This window comes from Megachile rotundata, chromosome 1 (assembly GCF_050947335.1).
Source record: "Megachile rotundata isolate GNS110a chromosome 1, iyMegRotu1, whole genome shotgun sequence".
Taxonomy (NCBI): domain Eukaryota; kingdom Metazoa; phylum Arthropoda; class Insecta; order Hymenoptera; family Megachilidae; genus Megachile; species Megachile rotundata.
In genome coordinates, this window is record NC_134983.1 from 23,705,468 (window position 1) to 23,720,273 (window position 14,806).

At 38.3% G+C, this 14,806-nt stretch overlaps 1 protein-coding gene and 1 long non-coding RNA gene across 2 annotated transcripts in view; one reads left to right on the forward strand and one right to left on the reverse strand.

Moving 5' to 3' along the window:
• The first annotated feature begins 3,450 nt into the window (after positions 1-3,450).
• LOC143264639 (uncharacterized) lies at positions 3,451-5,824 on the forward strand. Its single transcript, XR_013038485.1, has 3 exons — positions 3,451-4,943; positions 5,027-5,329; positions 5,409-5,824. It is a non-coding gene; the product is annotated as an uncharacterized LOC143264639 (long non-coding RNA).
• LOC143264619 (uncharacterized) overlaps positions 4,225-14,806 on the reverse strand; it is a 392,045-nt gene continuing 381,463 nt past the window's right edge. The window contains exon 5 of the transcript XR_013038433.1: positions 4,225-4,243. The gene's annotated coding sequence lies outside the window, so the exon portion shown is untranslated. The remainder of the gene's footprint in view (positions 4,244-14,806) is intronic.

Sequence of the window (14,806 nt, forward strand, 5' to 3'; positions counted from 1 at the left end):
CTGTTCGCATTATTCATACATAGTTTCAGCCGCATCAAAAACGTTCGTTAATTTTCGCGGCCAAATATTGGCAGCAATAAATCCGACTGCGTATCAGGGAGCATCGTGAAAAAGGAAGGATAGGGTTGAAAAGAATGATCGACATTCTCCTTATGGATTTCAAACAAAACCAAAACAGTGAAGAAGTATTCGAAGATGGTGGGAGGCATTAGAGGGCGTAGCTATAGCAACGAGAAGATGGACACGAAAGCAAAGGGGCCGTTGCACCCGAGTCGAACAAATCTGTACTCTTGCTAAACCAGCATCCATTCTTCATCGCTCCGGTGGCTTTGGCTCTTCTGGTCTCTCCTCCGGCCATGGTTCAACGCACTGCTTGGACTCTCATTTTGGTTGGTCTTTCTTTCTTCCCTCCTCTAAACCCTACTGTGCGTTCCCCGCTCGTTTCTTTCTCTTTTGCTTTCTTATATCATCCTCCCTTCGCCTCCCCAGGGAGACCAAGGATGAATATTCGATCATGAACGAGCGTCAGAATTTCAGATAAGCACGATTCTCGTCGTCGTTATTCGCGCGGATCGAAACTCTTGGGGATCAACCTGTGATGTAGGGGCACTCGCGGCGGTAGATAATAATGGCGTACTTGGGCGGTGCATTGAAGCAAGGTACAGGCTTTGCGTTACGCTCGAAAAAAAGAGTAACTAAAGCGCGTATACGTGCTCCAAAATGGTTGTACCGATAGATTTGCAATAACTCGCGATAGTCTTTATTAAATCTTCGATAGACAATTTGTGGCGTAGTTTAGCTCGCTCGATACACAAGCTTTTTGAAAGATTAAACGATGAGCAAATTTGTATGTACCATAGCGAGAAATCATCCTTTAATATATTTGCATGCAGATCGTTTATTCATTATAGATCATTAATGCTTATAAGTTCCTCTCTTCGATCGAGCACAGAACTTTACAAATTTAAAACATATTTTAAAAAGATACCTGCTCGTATAAATATCGATCCTTAGTACATCAGCAAGGAAGGCAGGATCGAGCGGCAAGGACACGGAAGAAGTCCTCTTTGCCATCTGGCGGTTTCCTGCTGTATCACCTGGCTGCAAATATCTTTCGCAGCTCTCTACACTTTTCACTGCCGATATTTTCGGCCAAAGATAAGAATTCACCCTGGTCACTATCGCGATACAGAATTATCCGGCTGCGTTTCGTGTCCAAACAGAAATTCTGAAGCGTCACGCTTCTAATGTAGAATCACCACGGGAAAATGTGTATCACCTTTGCCAATCCTTCTCGTGCAGCTGCACTCATAAATCTTTGCGCATTACACGAATGTTCGAATAACTGAACAGATTAGCATCCACTGTCACTTTAGCACTTTACCCAACCGATTTGAACGATAATAATACGCGTGAAGTAATGTTACTGGAACGCGACGAGAAGACGGATGAAAAGCAAAGTTTTAAAAACGGAAAGAAATATAACACACCAGAAGAAATAAGAGCAAAACATCGAAGACAGCACCTACATCGACGTAATTGGCGTCCAATTTATTTAAGCACAAGTCGTGGACTCGTTAAACTTGATGGCGGCCTACCTTACCGGTTGAGAAAACCTGTCCACTGATGCACGAAACATTAAGGCACGTTCACACGTTCCACTCAGGACGTTTACACTTTCTCGACACAGCTGTAACCTCGGACAAAACGTCGAAATTATCGACTAACACCTATACTTAATGCCGTCGTTCGAATCATCCCGTCGTGATCGGAAATGCTGTTTCGCATGCAGAAATAAATCGATGGAAGATAATTGGACGAGCCAGCTGCTCGCTTAACACGGTCCTCGTTTTAAATATTAATAACACACATTCTGCATGGTATCGCGATAAATCACTTCGGTACCTGGTTTCCATTGTCCACTTAACAACTTCTATTACAACAAGAAAAAATATGCAATTTGCATAATCCATTTGCAATTAAAACGGCAATATGAATAGTGGAAGTAAAGCGTCTTTCGTTGGATCAAATTGTTTGAAACACTAATTTCGTTGCAGTTAGAACCACTTAAATATTGCCTTTGTCTTCAATTGCTTGTCCTTAATGAAACATCTGACTTCAGATGCCATTAAGTCCAACAATCACACTACACCGTTCACCACTGATCCTATACATATACGGAATTGATTCAATCGTTCTGAATCGTCCTTATCAATATGTGAAAGGATCCTTACATAGTCCCTACCTTCACGATCAGATATTCCTTCATAACCACAGCACTGTTTCACTTGCACTACATTCAGACACCTCAGTAGTGTTTTCAGGATATTCAAAAGCAGTAAACCAGTTGCAATTAAAATTCACTTTCTAAACATACAATTAACACGATAGCACCTTTACTTTAAACGCATAATACTTACAGTAATCTAGTTCACATACAATCTTTTTAAGAACTTTTCGAAGCACAAAAAACAGCTACAACACAAAACCTAACTCATAACGTACTTAGGTAGTATCACTATACCTAACTACATTTTCTAATACAGTAGGTAAACGCAGATGTACACAAGTCCTGCAATTCTAAACTCCCAAATATTTTACCTGTTAAGATCCACACTTTAGATCAACATATTCGTGGCCTTTTAAGATTAAGTATTAAAACTGATCTAGTTGAAAAGTAACTCAAATGAAGCTGGTATTTAACTCGTAAACAGTAGCAATATAAACAAGATACGTTTATTCGTCTAAGCAGGGTACTAAACGACACGATGCACAGAAAATCACGACTCGTTAATGGGTTATAAGGTAGCGAGTAGTAAGTAATACGTAATGATAGGATACTAAACTGACTCGGGGTAATGAAGAAAGTGTGTTTGCTACTACAAAGGGGATAATAACGGTTGGTTAGAAGTGGCTGGAGTAGTCGAATGAATGAGTGGCAGCTTACACGTAAACAAACAAGTATCAATGCGTCCAAATTGAAACATAAAACGAAATGAATGAGCCCATAAATACTTAGACCTAATGGTAGGGTGCGGATAAGCTATTGCTCGAAGATCGTTACTTATGCGAACGTTGTAAGAGAACGTGCCCGATACCTTTGTAAATACTGATCTGGCTCTTCTTTAAGCAACATTTTTTTTTTTATCAAAATTCTAATGCCGTTAAATTTATCTAACTAATCATTAATACCTTTTTAATCGAAAAGTTTGTATCGGAAGTACATTACGTAACCGATTGAAATATTTTCCGAAAATTTGTTCCTAGCTCTGAATATCAATTTCTACAAGTAAAAACTTCATCGTGAACAGCGGACGGCTTTGCATGCAACGCGGTCGATTTTCTCTTGAAAAATGATTTTTTGTATTTTTACAAGCAGCCGGTTACATTATAAAGGTGCTATCTCACATCACTTACGCGATTCATTACAAAACTTTGTCGTGTTTTACAGACTTTAAAATGAAAGCTTCTACACGTGCGGTCTGATAAAGTACCCGTATCATAGGTTGCGCAAATTATTTTGGGCACGTTTTTGCAAAGTTTCCCTAATTTAAGAGGGAAAGTGTGCACTGTCGGACGTGTAACTTAACCCAGTTTATTTTTAGCCAATATGGAAATTCATTCGTATTAATAACGAACGCTTATATAATTCTATCGAGGAGAATTAGTAGATAACTATTGCCGTACAAAATACCAATTCAAATTTATTGAAAAGGAAGCATTCTCATCTGTTTCAATTAACGTCATATTCTGAAATTCCAACATCATAAAATAAATCTTCTTATAAATCTAAATATATAATTTGTTACAAATATACGAGTCTATCAATTTCGTTAATGTCTATTGATTTGAATATGCATTTGACCGATGCAGTAAATTGCAACCAAACAAGGTGAAACACGACGGCCATTTTGTATGCACCTAATAACATTTCTCATAACTGTCGAGGTCATTCATTTCGTTTCACACGAATTATTATAGTTACGTAAATATTTAAAACTTGCAATTGCAGTTTTTCAAATTGTTTGAAGCAACTTTATGATTCAAGACCTATCAGTATTCAAAGTTTAGTTTCAGACCCTAATCTCTGAATGTCCTCGAATATTACTACTAAAAAATAAATTCCTTTTACGCATAAACTACAGCAGACTAGTAGTTTAATTCTAACTTACCTCATTACGTCATAGTTGCTGATTTCGTCCAATCTCAAGTAACTGCTGTCATCCGGATCCGGTTCTGGGTTCTGAAACAAAGACACAAACAGCGTAAGACAGTCCATCCTTCTACCAATCGCGCCTGATCACCGAACCCCTGCATCAAAATAGAGAAAGAGTGCTTTAACTTTGTACAAACGCGACTGTTGAAGCATGTAATCAACTAAGCAGATTGAATATTCGTTCGGGACGTATAACGAACGACTGAGTTTTGAATTTACAATGATTTTCTGTTTCACGGGGTACACTGATGGTCTTTGTGTGCCGGCTATCACGCGACATTAAGATTCCAAGAGGGAGGGCCTGTGTGTGACAGACGACCGTGCAACGCCATATTCGCTGCTGCTTTCGTTTACGGACCTTAGCTGCTCTTAACTAATTCCTCCTTCTTTTTCTGTAGTGTTGAACAAAAAAAAATTCCGCCTTCCAAGAACATCAACGACAACTGATAGCGCTTCAACGACAGTATTGATATTGCGGATCGCTTTCCGTTTTTCATTGCGTCAGACTGCTTTTTACTGGTAGTCGGATACCGCGACAAACAATCATGAGTTCCTTCGTTCTGATCAGAAAAAGTGACAGAAAGGGACCGAGGGTCTCTGCGAAATATTTGGGGACCATCGACGTATGAGAAAATGCCGATATTTGTTGCGGAAGAATTAATTTTTTAAATTTCTTGTTTTATGTAAAAAAAGATGTGGATGATACAAAGGAAAATATAGACCTTCGGTACTTTATTTTTTTCAAAAGAAGTCAGATATCTCTGGAAACCTTATTCGTACAATTAATCAAATCTGTTAAATTTATTCCAGATCATGGATTCCAATAGAAAATTTATTCTCATAATATAATTGTTTGATTTATTACAAAATTTCTGTTATAACCTGTAACGATCGTTTGAGATGAAAGGCAGTCCGATAGCAAAGCCGCTAGCCGTTCGGAAAAGGAAGCGTTCAGTTAGTGTCGCAAGATAATTTAACGCGTCTTCTCGCGCGACACCTCGGCATGGCCCATATAACGAGAGGGAAACTTAGACAGACCACAAAGTTACAATCAGCTCAGTCTATTGGGCCAGATTATGGGAGTTAAGTGTTACGTAACGAAACACATCGACCGTAAGTATTAATACCCGCGTCGTTGAACTGTGGAGGGATCGTGCCAGCAATAACAATAATGCATTTCTCCGTGGCTTAGGTTGCGCTATATAGGCGAGCGCACGACATGGATTTGCAATTCAAACGTCTCTAAGCGTAATACGTATAAATCGAGAGGATACTCGAGGAGAGAGAGAGGGTACGCCAATGGATGGACGCACTGTGAAAAGGCCAAAGGAAGAAAGGAAAAGTGTGCTTTCCGGGAAGGAAAGACAAGAAAGGCACAGAGGGGAATAACGTACGTTCAGCGTGTCTTATTCTTTTGTCGATTCGAAGGATAACAGGGAACATTATTCTATGTACAGTCGGGAACGTAACCTTCCACTGGGTAAGGACGAGTATAAGGGAAGAGCTATTCGCCATTTGCTTTCAATTTTGTAGAATCAAATAAATTTTCAAATCTCGTTTCCAAATCCACAAAAAAATTCCATCTGATTCAATTCCCACACAATTAAATTTCCCAATTTAAAAAATTTCTAAATTCTTAACTTTTTATATTCCCATAGTTCTAAAGTATAATATGTGTAAATTAAAAAATGTCCCAATTTAAAACCAAGTTGTGAGATATTTTTACTTTACAGTGGCATTTCTGTTCTCTACATGTATTGTATAAAAGCTAGAGTTGAAATCACATGTGTTTAAACTAGGTTACTGTGACTTCTGATGTGAAGGGAATTTTATTTAAATGATTTTAAAGTTACGATAACTCATACAAATGTGAAAAAACAAAAGTCATGTTAGTTTACCTTGTTCAACTGATTTCAATAAAAAGTCCATTTGATTTGCATCATAAAGAGGGATAATTGTGTGTTTACTTATACTAAGTGTATGAATTAGAAGCATGAAAATGAATCTTTGCATACCGCAATTAAAACCTATTCATCAACTGACTTCCTCTTGTTAAATACAGAGCGATGAGTCAAGCACACATATCTATACTATCACTGTTCACTATAATATGCTAATTTTATGCAATTACTGGGCTAATTGTAGTTTCTTATAGATAGCCACAAATATCTAATTAATTTTGTTGAAGTTTAATGAGTACAATTATTAAATATTACAAATGTTGGTAATTTATAGTAATATGCAATGTACTAATTAAGTTTCCAAAAATGCTGTAATATAATGCACCATCTGAATATTATTAAGCTGCAAAGAGAATTTAGTGCAGATATTTCTTGTAATTATGTAATATCAGACAGAAGCAAAAGAGAATGTTAAATGAACATAATTTTAGCTGCGGCTTTAATTGCTTATTTGTTCTCTACATTTGTAACCTTAACGTAACCAATGCAATTTAACTTCCATTAAGTACATAACAATAAAAATGATATATGCATACACTTTTCCTGCAGAATTGTATTTTAAAAAGTTTTATCACATAATAATAATTAAGTACATACTTTGCTCGCAGTAACTATGTAAAACATCCACTTTTTTAAACGCAATACACTCTTGCTGCAATATATTAATTGTTTCAGTACTTCTTACAATTTATCCTATTGATTTTATTCAATTTAGACAGCAAAATTTATCGTTTAATGCTTTTATATAAAACTGAAATGGCAAATTTAACTTCCAACATAACAGTTTTGTTCATTCATTAAACATGTTATTTTCATATAAATGTACCGTCAAGATTCAATTCCTTTTACAATCTGTGCATTAACAACTTAACAAATTTACATATTTATAGTTCTGAAATCAATTTTTTAGCACTTTCTGTAGCGTCATATATTTTTTACCTTGTCATGTTTACTGCTTTTTATATTCGATGCTAAATTCATTCGCTCTGGTCATTTGTAGCCACCACTTTGTCACAAAATAGTCAATAACGCTAATTATTCTCGATTAACATCGTAATTTCGCACATTCTCGAGAAACGAACCACCGCGAAGCGTCACGTCGAACGAGTAACGTTCCCGCTAAAACAAAATGTCGCCGCGAGGCTCAATCGAATAAACCAATCAGATCGCAGAGACAGTCCAATGAATACACTTTAAATCACCTGAAGACAACTTCTCTTTACTCGTTCATTACGATCTAGTTTTCACTACAAACATCTTCGCAATTTTTTTCAACTCACCAGGTAGCTTTTCAAAACGAGAGAAAGTAACATTTTAAAAGACAATAAAAGGGTCGCAGGCATAAAAAATTGTAACGAATATACGGGTGAGCGGTTTTCGAGTACAAAGAAGAAGCAAAAAAAGATGAGAAGTGTCTTTATTAGAAACGCGACCCATGCCGAATTTGAGCGAGTGTCTTTCTTTCCGATGATCGTTTCGACTCCACCATCATAGGTTTCTTCATGGTGGTCGGTTAAAAAGGGGGCGAGGACTGGGTTTAAGGATCTTCTAGGAAGGGGACACGTTTGAAAGAAAAGGGGAGGCCTTCGGGTCTTTGTGGCTCGGATACCTCCACTGACAACTCCGCCTTTAAAATAGATTCCGTTCGGCTCCGTTTGTTTCACAATCAAACTGAACTTTTGGCAGATATTGCTCTCATAACAATTATTTATATTTTGCTTAACATTGTTCGGAAAATTTGTGCGTAGAATGATGATATATTTTGAAACGAGAATAGTTAATAAACCACAATTCTTGGATTACTGACGGAATTAGTTTAATTATAGGAAGTCCCGGAATTCTTGGTACTTAATCAAAATACTGTTATATATTTTAGGAGGCTTGTCACAGTGGTTACAGCACTCGAACAATGGATGAGATAATTTATATATTTTCGTAATTAAAAAGAACTAAACTTTGAAAGGAAAATACCTTCACTCTACAGCTCCGCCCTCAATTTATTCACAGTTCCTTTCATAATTCTGAAGATCATTAACCAAAAAAACCTAGAACGACAGTTCGAAAAACATTTTTTACATATTGTATGGTCAGATACAAGAAACTGACACGCAGAAAATCTAAACGTAATTCTTAAAAATAAAGCTTCATTACATTATCTCAGAAAAAACCTTGATGGTATTTTATTCTTAATCGAATATTCTTGTGGCCGAATGACAGATGGACATTTAGCGAATCCATCGGATATCGAAGTTTTTATAAGTCCATCGACGGCGACAAAAAATACACGGAACAACAAATCCAAAGTCGAAACGTTTACAGTTTTGTCTACGAGAAAGTTGGTCCTCCTCATGAATTAAATATTATTGTGTAATACTTGTGGCCACTGGCGTCACGGCATAACTATAAGTAGGGGTCTGGCTCACCCTTAGAACGTGGGTTAGCTCCTCAAGATGTGCTCCTCAATTTGATTTAATAGTTACAGTATAGTTAACGTATAGTTATAGTTAAATATAACGCATAGCTATACAGTGCGTGAAAATCTCATACGTAGTTAAACAATGCGATCTAACGCTTTATCGTACAACCCATAGCGATCTAACGCATAATTACACGCCGGCAATCCAACGCTTAATTATACAATGCGTAGTAATCTAACGCGTGGTCATGCACCACATGGCAATATATCGCGCGGCACACTAAGACTCCCCTCGGATAAAAATTCCAGTTATGTCAATGACGCAAATGCACGCCGTCGCACAATGGCAAACTTATCGAAGTGATAAATGACACATAAGACGAAATATAAAATCGGAGTTTTTAAAACAATAGCGGTATCGGCGGGATAATTAAAAGGAGCCGCTTAACGTAGAAAAAAGAATGAAGAATCTGTGTCGCAACGAAAGATTTAAAGAGAGAGCCCGGTTGGAAGGGGGTGCAAGTGAACGGGCGAGACTGTACATACGGAGGAGGCCCAGAGAAGTGGCTGATGAATAATGGATGATACGACGTGGCTATCTCGTGCCCGCTATAGCCTGTAGGACTTTGCCGTAATGGTCCGTAAATTGCTGAACCGTAGGGATAATGAAATCGCCGTGGTTGGTTCTGTAAACGCTTCGTTATTACGCGTTTCTGTATCCTTGCTCCATCGCGGCTCAGAAGTTATCAACCGCGATATTTCTTCCGATTACGGATACTCAAACAGAAGCACAAGTATTACTTCACTTGTGACTTTAGTTGCAAAGAAATACTATCGATAGTATCGTTATTGACGAGTTGTAGTGCCCCTTGTTTTGTTTTATCTACGATTGAGGTACTTGTACTCTGAGTACTCTTCGTCGCGAATCTACATAACACGATATGTTTTGTGAAACGAAACCTTAACGAAAGATGATTAGAGTTATATTTCTTACGCTATTACGTTTTGATGGCGATAGATAATTTAAGCATAGCGCATCTTCGAATCTAATTTAAACCCAGAAACGATGAAAGTATTTGAATAGGAATGGGCTCTGAAATAAAATGCATTGGAAGTAACTCAATAAATCTTGAACTTATTAACTCAGCAATATTTTAATTCGTGTTTGAAAGGAATATTTTATATGTTTCTCTTTAAGAACTACAAAGACAAAAGTAGCAAGATTCGTAAACAATTTTTTCTACACCTGTTTTTCATTAATAAAAAGTCTCATTTTATGGCTGATAAATTATAGCAAGAAATGTGATCGTGTATCTTCGACACAGCTACCGTGTTTCGCTAGCTACTGTGTTTAAGGCGGTAAGAGTTCATTTAACATTACGTAGAACAAAGCTTATCTAGTCAAAGCATTTCTGACCTCAATCGTAGAGGCAAATACTAGGATATCCTATAATCATTCCTTTGATGGTCTTAAGTAAGTGCAAGCAGGTAGGTAAGCCAAGCAAAGGTAAATAGGCGTGCCGCAATGTTTGGACAGTGCTACCACCAGGTGGCACGCCCACCTAATTTCCCTAATCTGCCATGCAAATCGACGACATTAGGACTTCTCTTTACTCTAGTCACTGAAAATTTCATAACAGGTAAAGCTGCCCTGCGGGAGCTCCGGTACACGTCTATTCGTCCTGGGATAATTCCTTGTCAACTGCAATAAAAGCAGCAGCTATAAACTACATTATTATTACACTTCACAACTATTCAATACCTAATCATTTCACTTTCTGTGTCGAAGGATTTATTATCTATACCCTCAGGCTTCCACTGTTGTACATACCATGAGCTAATAAAGTTCGATGAATAGTGACCGTCCATGAATATGCTATTGAAACAAGATTTCTGTTAGGGACACGCAAAAGTGATACCGTTTTTTATTAGCACTTTATAATTAACATAAAAATTGTGATCAAAATATTTTTACGTTATTTCGTGAAATATTCAGCAACTTTTATTAATGTGTCACGCGAAGCTCGAACGCTTCCAGGTGTCGCTAGTTTCTTGTTTGTATCCTAATAACATCGGTTGTTGATTTCATCATCCGGATGGCTGGAAATTGTTCGATGCACGAGTATCGCATGAAAGTGAAACACGAACGAGAACAGGTCTAGATGAAAGGAACATCGTTATACTTGTTATAAGCTTCTTGTATAATTATTTCATGTTGCGCAGTGTCTATCTCCTTAATGCACTGCCGTGATGCGCACATTAATGGCGTCGTACACGATAACCCTAGGCGCTAACAAGAAGTGACTAACGTCTGAACGTTTTCAGATTAGCCAGATACGTGGCAGCATAAACGAACTTCCGGTGCGTGTGTGAAGAACGCGTTGTCAGTGAAATTATTACACTTTTGATGGCGTGCAAGAAACTTCTGGAAGATCGATACACGCCATGTTTCTTGCTGATCCGAATAAACGTACTCTTTATTAATCGCGAAACATGTCGTTTGTTTCGCTTAATGGGCCATCAAACTATCACTGTAATTTAACGTGATATTTGTCTTATCTAATTTTACGTTGGGGGTAGAATGAAGAAAGAAAGATTGTGAATTAAAGTTGTAATATTCGTACAATCATGCAATGATAGCTGACTCGTCAACTTAGAGTTACGACTCACCAGATAAGATATCCTGAATAAATTAGACTTGTTCTTCGCTTGCGATTATTCTGACTTTTATTGAGCGCAAATTGTGACCGTAAAAATATGTTCATGCCTTAGTACTTTGGCTACCGTATCAATTTTATGTGTAACACCTCAATTTTCGTAAGGTTTTATCATTTACTTTAGCGAGAATAGCTTTATCCTTACTCAGTGGTGGTTATTGTTTGAAGGTTACGTCGTACGGTAAGTACAAAACGTCATAAAAATGACATATTCTCCTTTCAAATTTTATAGTTTTCAGTTTAGGAAACCTACTTTCCTTATCACACAATGCAAATTGTCGCTTATATCAAGTTACAGTAATTTTCGTGTTATACAACGCGAGCGACGGTTCGGAGAAACCCTAAATGGCGGACCTCTGAAACTACCACAATTTTGTTAAGTCTCAATATCTCAAATCTCCAATTTCAATATTGTTCTGACGTTCCACTGTTTCCAAATCCTAAGATCCGAATGTTAAACACAATTCTAAACACAACGATAAATCATCCCAAGCCCAAATTCCTCACTTACGTTACCAGCAAAGAAATAATAGTTCCACTGCTGAAACTACCATAAGTTTTTAGATCTGACTCGTTCCAATGGCACAGCCTTGTACCACAGTTGAAAAGGATCATTCTCATAGAATATAAAATAGATTGTAAACAAATACTAAAAACTTGAAAGGAGTACCGAAGGGTCGAAACGATACAACGCAAAGTTTGCTGTTGAAAAAAATCGATGAAATTCAAAACATTTCGTGTTATCCAGTTCGAAAGAAACAACGATGCATATCGCGTACCCGTCCGGTTTAGACTTTGTAATATTACATACGACTGGTACGGTTAACTGTACGTACGATCATAGAAACAATAGAGGTGAGATAGGATCGCGAAGCAGAAGTCGTGGATTATCAGGGTAGACCAGTGCTCCTAGATACGGCGTGTGCATAGGCTCGGCCAGAACAGGACAGGACAGGGTCGTGCACGGGGTACGTGGTGTACCATAAGAGTGGCGACGTGGGCTGGTAAAGCTTTTCATCAAGTGGGTTCATCGGGGCCAACAGAGCCTCAGGAATGTGCTTGATCTAAAGAAGTGCTGTGTGAGTCCCACTGGATTGAAGCCGAAAAGAAAGAGAAGAGATACAGGCTGCGCGGAGAAACGGCAAAAACATGATCCCCCCATTAATACTATCTTCTCTTCTCTTTTTTTCCTTACTTCTTCTCTTCCATCTTCGGAGAGGTTAATTTCTATTTATACGGGCTTTTCAAATACATATACATACTGGTACTGCTCACTGACCACTTCTGACGTATTAATCGAGGATCAAAGTAACTAGGAACGAAGCTTTAGTTTATTTAAAAACCTATTTTGGTCAAATGATCGGGTGGCAGACATGAACCAGACAAGTAGCTTTCGAACTATTAATTTTGTTAAATATCGTGAACATTGTCTGACATGTCTGTGAACTTTAGAATATTACAGGGCACAATAGAGCAGAGGATTATACATTTTTTACGTAGGGATAAGAAGCAGAGTCATTCTTAAGACATTTCAATGTAATCTTTAATAAACATGGTCTACACCTTTTATGATTTAGAACATGCAGAGATGTGAACATATTGGAAGCACAGTCGAATAGAAGACAAATAGTGAAAAACCGTGTGAAAGTCAGGGGCAAGAAACGTATGGTTACCGTAAAATCGGTGGGTTTATCGGAATTTTGCCGATGAGTTTATCTGAGATCGGGGAATATTTACTAGGCTTACTTTCCTACTACTCGCGGGTAAAGTGGACGGTAGCTACGAAGGGGAAAACATTTATCTGATATATAACACGTTTATAAGTTCCGTGGAGAGGCGAGGCAGGCATGAAACTCAAGCTGAAGTACTCGTCTTGATAGGCAATGAAGTGTAAGTGGATATGTTTCGCGATCTGCTAAAACCCGATGATATCAGCCTTCTCCTCCCGGTGCCGGTGAAAATAAATGGATGAATCAACAAACGTAATCGAACTTAAACACCACGATTATTCGCTATTTTGTTTCGTCGGGTAGATATGCCGCGAACGAATTTATTTCCCAGGACTTATGCCGTCTGTGCCATAAGGTTGAAGCGGAACGGTTAAAAATACAATCGAAAGAATGCTTTCGAATTCGCTTGGAAAAATAAATTGAACTTGCAATTCCAATAAATTTCTTTCCGCTATTGTTCCAACGCGACAACGCTCGGTATAGCATAATCAACGACCGGAAAATATAAACGATTAAACGGCTGGAAGAAAAACGGAACATCCAAAACACGGCTGCAATGTGTGGTAGATAAAAAGCAACTTGGTAGAATCGTTATTTTTAACATTCTCATTTTTCTCGACGCTTTATCGCCTTATTTAATTGCTTTCGTGTAACTATATCCCTTTTGGGTCAACTTCCCTCCATAAAACGGGTAGAGTCGCAAATTCTTACTAAAAGTGCGGGAAAACGTATCATCCCAAGTAAACAAGATATTTTACGTTAAAAACTGCATTTTGGTCCTCTTCGACGAGGAGCTTTTACTATTTGAATGTTTAGATTCGAATAAAGACTATTGCAACGTTATATGTAAAGGTAGTTTAACGATAATGAAAGAATAAGGTGTAAAATGTGAGAGAAGTACCTGAAGAGTACCTGAAGAGGCAATGTTGGCAAGGCAGCGTAAATCGTTTGATGGTTGCTAGGGTTGCAACACTGACTACCGTGGTGCATCGCGCTCAGCTGACACGCAAGATGGCTGCCTGTGGCAAGGGCGTGGCCGCGCGGCTCGCTACGTTTCTGCCGGTTCACGAAAACGATTTTTTTTCTAACGAAACTCCGTCGACAAGAATGGAATTCACTCCCGAGAAAAATCACCGAGTTACGGCTTGCACTTCCACATCGGGCACCCGTTAGCTCACCCACGTTGTTGTTGTTGCACGCGACGCGTACGCCGTGCTCACACGGCAGCCATCTTAGGATTCTCCTTCCACGTTCCGCGCACGGTCCATCTGTCGCAGCTTCTCTGCCAACCTTATCCTTCTTCCTCTTCAGCCTTTTCACCTCTCGTATCCTTTGGTTTTCTAGCCTATCCTTAAAACCGCCTCTTTGACTCTCCGATAAGAATCTCGGTTACTGGCGTGCGATTTAGGAAATCTTCCGCGAGAGAACTATCGTTTCACGACAGCTTTAACGATCGATAGTGTTTGGTTTTACTGCCAGCCTATCACGAGCCCCGTTCGAGTTGTTCCTGTTCCTCGTACAGTCGCCAATTATTTCTTAACCCTTGCCGTGTAACGATACCTTTAACTCTTTTAAGACCACAATTTTTTTCAGTAGTATATACAGTTTTTTTTTTCATCGAAGATAGAATTTTGTTGGAAAATTACGTATTCCACAGAATCAGCTTTATCGAGAAACATTTATTGTTTTCGTGAATTAATATATGCGCATTGGACTTTTTATACTCAATGATTTCAGTGTCTTGAAGTTCCAGAGTTCTGCAATTG